The following is a 6,000-nucleotide window of genomic DNA, read 5'->3' as shown; positions in this document are numbered from 1 at the left end:
TTCAATCCCTGGTCGGGGAACTAAGGTTCAGCAAGCCATGCAGTGAGGCCAAAAAAAAAAAAAAAGGCACTCTCCATTACCTCTTCCCTCCAGCTCCTGGAAAAAAATGTTGGTTTATCCATACAATGGAATATTATTCAGCAATAAAAGTGGATGAAGTATTGACACATACTGTAATGTGAATGAACCTTGAAACATTACAGGAAGTGAAAGAAGCCAGATACAAAAGATCACATACTGTATGAGCTCATTGATATGGAATGCTCAGGACAGGCAAATCCATAGAGCCTTTAGCATTTTTTTTAATTGTGGTAAAATACACATAACACAAAATTTACCATTGTAACCAGTTTTAAGTTCAGTGTTATTCATTTCATTCACATTATTGTTCAGTCATCACCACTATTCATCTCCAGTACGTTCCCATCATCCCCAAATGAAACTCTATACTCCCTAAACCATGACTTCCCATTCTCCCCTTCCCCCAGCCCCTGGCAACCACCCTTCTACTTTCTGTGTCTACAAATTTGACTCCTCTGGGCAAGTCATATAAGTGGAGTCATCCAATGTTTGTTCTTTGGTGTCTGGTTTACTTCACTTGGCATAGGTAAGATGCATGCACACTGTAGCATGTGTCAGAATTTCCTTCCTTTTTAAGACTATATAATATTCCATTGTATGTATACACCACACTTTATTTAGCCATTCATCTGTCAATGGACATTTGGGTGGCTTCCACCTTTGGCTATTGTGAATAATGCTGCCATGAACCTGAGTGTACAGAGAGCACAAGTGTCTCTGAGATCCTGCTTTCAGTTCTTTTGCGTATATATCCAGAATGGACTTGCTGAGACATCATGTAATCCTATTTTTAGTTTTTATAAGGAACATCAGTACTGTTCCCATTAGCATTTGTAAGTAGTCACAGGAGCTTACAGGAAACGAGTGCTTCAATCCTATCCATCACTGGTGGGGAGGCAGGACAAAAGTGTCTGACAATAGTTTAATCCCAGGCTCCCATACAATGAGGTAAGAAACAAGCTAGCTACTCTTCATCACTTGCACTGCTCTTCAAAAACTATCAAGTTAATAAAATGTCTCATTTTTCAAAATTCAGTGACTAAAACTGATATCATGCTCAGCATATTATCAGCTAACATAAGGAAACATTTAAAGTATTGTTTCATTTTTAATAATCCTGTGAGTCAAACTTTTCTCCTTGCTTGAGCAGAGCCTGTCTGTGAATGTTCAGAGGAAAAGCCCATTTATGAATGGATGGTTTCTGCATGTGGCCCAAACAGTAAGTCATACACTGAATTTTAGTCAGACAGGATTCTGTTTGCATCCCCTAATGGTTTAGTTAAAGTCATGCCTCAAGGCATAGGAAGAGACTGGATATTGTAGCACTTTATTTTTCTGACTCATGAGGGAAAAGGCAGATTGAAGCGGTTTCTGATCTGGAAAGAAGGAGAGAAGTCCTACCCATTTTCCCTTACCCTGCAGAGCTTTCCTTTATTTTCCATCCTAAATGTCATTCTCCTTGAAAAGAAGATATTCATAGTCTTCAATTCCTCAATTTACCATTCACATTTTCTTTGCAGAAGTAATGGGTAGAAAACCACCAGAGGATCTGATTGGTAACAGTGCCCTATGGGGAGGACATTCAGCAACACAGATAAGCGTCCTGTGTTGGGAAACACTCTTTCAGGCCCTGCTAAGATGGGCTCCAACTTAATCAGCCTGTGAACATTTTGCATGAAAAAGTCATCTCCTTCTCAATGAAACTCATATTAAACCATCTCACAGTTATTCATCTCCCAAATTCTAAGCCAACAAAACCAAGAATCTTAAGTAGTTTTTTGGGGCTTTTTGTTTTTGTTTTGTTTGTTTGTTTGTTTTTGTTTTGTGGTGGTTTTTTATTTTTTGGCCGGGCGGCACGGCCTGTGTGATCTTAGATCCCCAAGCAGGGATTGAACCCTTGCCTCCTGTAGTGGAAGTGTGGAGTCCTAACCACTGGACCGCCAGGGAATTCCCCAGTAATTTTTTAAATTAACTAGTTTGCTTCCATTATGTAGTTTGTGGAACATGTATCGTCTTTTTTTTTAATAGATCTTTATTGGAGTATAATTGCTTCACAATGCTGTGTTAGTTTCTGTTGTACAACAAAGTGAATCAGCTATATGCATACAGATGTCCCCATATCCCCTCCCTCTTGAGCCTCCCTCCCACCCTCCCTATCCCACCCCTCTAGGTCATCGAAAAGCACTAAGCTGATCTCCCTGTGCTAAGCTGCTGCTTCTCACGAGCTATCTATTTTATATTCAGTAGTGCATATATATCGATGTTACTCTCACTACACCCCAGCTTCCCGCTCCCCGTGTCCTCAGGTCCATTCTCTACATCTGCGTCTTTATTCCTGCCCTGCCACTAGGTTCATCAGTACCATTTTTTTTCTTTTTTTTTTTTAGATTCCATATATATGCGTTAGCATACTGTATTTGTCTTTCTCTTTCTGACTTACTTCACTCTGTATGACAGACTCTAGGTCCATCCACCTCACTACAAATAACTCAATTTCATTTCTTTTTATGGCTGAGTCTGACCCACCCTGTACCCTGGTTTTGTAGACTGGTGTGTACGCTCCCAAGGGTGAACTCCAGGGGAAACACTTGTTACATCTGTTATTCTTTTAGATGGAGAAAACTATTTTGCCCATACTAATGGAAGGCCATCAAGAACTTCCCTCTGCCCATCACTAAAGCCCCATTGCATATACTGACTCTGTCAAAGTCCCCAGGGTCCCTGGTGCCACTACATTTGCGTCAGCCTCAAAGCCACCGTCAGAATGACTGAACCGTGAACCCTCAGAGCTCTACCTGCTGTGGGCAGGAGCCCTGACTTCACTCTTCGATGCACTCCCAGCCTCTGCACCTTTATCTGCCCAAGAATCCACTAGGAAAAATCCCATCATATTCTCCATCCCTATTAACTTCAGCAAACTCAAGAAAGCCAAGACCCCCAGATCATGCTGCTTTACTCCAGTGCTCACTTCCTAGGGCTCTGGGAATCCCTTAATAATCCGTCCCAATCTTTCTTCCCTCTGCAGTCACGGTCACTTTTGCTGTAACCTCCAGAATTCAAATCTGTATCAACAAAATCACCTAGGGAATTCCCCGGTGGTCCAGTGGTTAGGACTCTGCGCTCTCACTGCCAAGGGCCCGGGTTCGATCCCTGGTCAGGGAACTAAGATCCCACAAGCTGTGCAGTGTGGCCAAAAACAAACAAAAACAACAAAACCCCCACAAAATCTCCTATACCCTCAATCTTGTCTTGCTGCAACTCTAACCCAGCTCTCCCCTGAAAACACTACTTCCCCTAAAATCCCCTCAGGTAGTGACTGTTTTTGTCTCCTATCCCTGGGCTCAGAAGTTGTAGCTGTGTTTTGTGTGCTTCATGGTCACTTCCAGACCATGTTTTCTCCTCTTCCCTAAACCCAGCAACTCCTTGGAAGCTCATACTTTTTTGTTTGTTTGTTTGTTTTTTTGCGGTACGCAGGCCTCTCACTGCTGTGGCCCCTCCCGTTACGGAGCACAGGCTGCGGACGTGCAGGCCCAGCGGCCATGGCTCACGGGACCAGCCGCTCCACGGCATGTGGGATCTTCCAGGACCGGGGCACGAACCCGTGTCCCCTGCATCAGCAGGCGGACTCTCAAGCACTGCACCACCAGGGAAGCCCCGGAAGCTCATACTTTTGTCAATTCTGCCACTATGCCTCCAAGTTGCCGTCACCTACAGCTCTCCAGGTCACTTTCCATCAGTCCTTAAAGATTTTAGCTCTTGCCTCACTGTCAACCTCTCTAGTCATCTCATTCTCACTGAGATGATCCTTTCATTAACGTGAGATCTTGGTCCCTTGATTGCCTCTCTCCAAGGATCTTGTCCTTCGAGCCATTCAGCCACCTAACTCCAGGGTCATCTAGACCTCATCACTGCCTTTCCCGTAATTTGCTCTCAAGCACTTTCACTCCAACTTTATTTCACTCCCTCTGATAACTTGACACAGATGATTCATCAACCCCACTGGAACCTCCAATTTGATTATTTTGGCCACCTTTTCAATCAACCTCACTCCCCTCATGTCTTTTTTTTTTAAGTTTTTTGGTTACACGGCCCGGCTTGTGGGCTCTTAGTTCCCCGACCAGGGATTGATCCTGGGTCCTCAGCAGTGAAATCACCAAGTCCTAACTGCTGGACTGCCAGAGAATTCCCACTCCCCTCATGTCTTTTCTTACCTTCTGACATAGTTCCAACCCAGTTATCTTTCATTAAAATTATTCCTTAGGCATACCTTTAAATCTCTTGCTTTTCTTTCTTCAAGCAGTGGTTATGTGGGGAAATGCCCAAGTGGTTAAATCCAACCCCTCCTCTCCCCTGCTGGTCTCACTGCAAATTCATCACTGCTCTCTCAGTGTCCACTTAGTACTGTGCTGTGATCCCACCTCACTGACCCAGTCCAATTGCTCTAAGTCCCCCCAGATCATGGGTTCTCAGTCCTTCCTCTTTCCTTTCCCTGCTGGTCCTCAACACTCAGCTGATGACCTTGACCTTTTTTATTTCATTGAGAAAATAGAAACGATCAGAAAGCATTTACTATTTGTTCCCAAAACCAAGTTTACAAAACCACCTGTATTGGTGCCCACCTATTATGCTTTCTCTCCTGTTGTGAGAAAACCAAACCAAAAATGGTGAGTTTTTCATATTCTCATCACTTTTATTATCATCATTTGATATTTCCACTCCATCCACTTAATAAATATCTGTTGATTGACATGAATAGTCCAAATGCTACAAATACAGGAGATACTTTTATTCTCTTACTTTAATGAGTCTTTCTCCAGAAATATATACCAACTATGACAGGAATGATCTGTGTCAACATTTCAAAGAATTATTTAGTCAAAATACAGCAAGTATGTATTGAGCACCTACTATGTGCCAGACATCATTCTAGGTGCTGGGGCTATAATATTAAACAAAACTAAAAAATACTCTACTCTCATGGCTCTTCTAGAAGAGGATATTTTATAAACAAGACAAATAAGTAAAATATTTAGCATGTAAGATAACATTAAGTGCGAAAAAGAAAAAATAAATTAAGGAAAGGAGATAGAAAATATTAGGGGTTGAGGAAATTGAAATTTTAAATCAGGTGGCCCAGGAATGCCTCAAAGAGAAGGTCACTTTTTTTTTTTTTAAAGAAGATGTTGGGGATAGGAGTTTATTAATTTATTTTTGCTGTGTTGGGTCTTCGTTTCTGTGCGAGGGCTATCTCTAGTTGTGGCAAGTGGGGGCCACTCTTCATCGTGGTGCGCGGGCCTCTCACTATCGTGGCCTCTTGTTGCGGAGCACAGACTCCAGACGCGCAGGCTCAGTAGTTGTGGCTCACAGGCCTAGTTGCTCCGCGGCATGTGGGATCCTCCCAGACCAGGGCTCGAACCCGTGTCCCCTGCATTAGCAGGCAGATTCTCAACCACTGTGCCACCAGGGAAGCCCAGAAGGTCATTTTGTGAAGGATGTGAGAGAGCTAGCAAAGTGAGAAAGCATGTGCAACGACCTTGAGAGCATAAATGGCATGCTCTAGGACCAGTAACGAGGGCTGTGTAGCTGCTGCAGAGAGGAAAAGGACAGGGTAGGTGATAAAACTTAGAGAGGTGAAGGGGCTGCCTTGCAGATAATAGTGAGCAAGTTGTCTTTTACTCTAAGTGATGGGAAGACACTGGAAAGTTTTGAGCAGGTAAATGGCATTACTTGCCTTCAGTTTTTCAAGTTAACTCTAGCCACTGCACTGAGAATAGCCTGCAGAGAGGTAAGAGCAGAAGAGAACAAGGCTTTTAATAATCCAGATAAGGGATGAGTGGTTTGGGACAGAGAGATGGTAAAGCAGGTGGTGAAAAGTGATCTTATGCTAGATATATTTTATTTTATTTATTTATTTATTTA

The sequence above is a fragment of the Mesoplodon bidens genome, assembly GCF_964165515.1.
Source record: "Mesoplodon bidens genome assembly, chromosome: 1".
NCBI classification, from domain to species: domain Eukaryota; kingdom Metazoa; phylum Chordata; class Mammalia; order Artiodactyla; family Ziphiidae; genus Mesoplodon; species Mesoplodon bidens.
Note: the sequence above shows the minus strand (reverse complement) of the source record.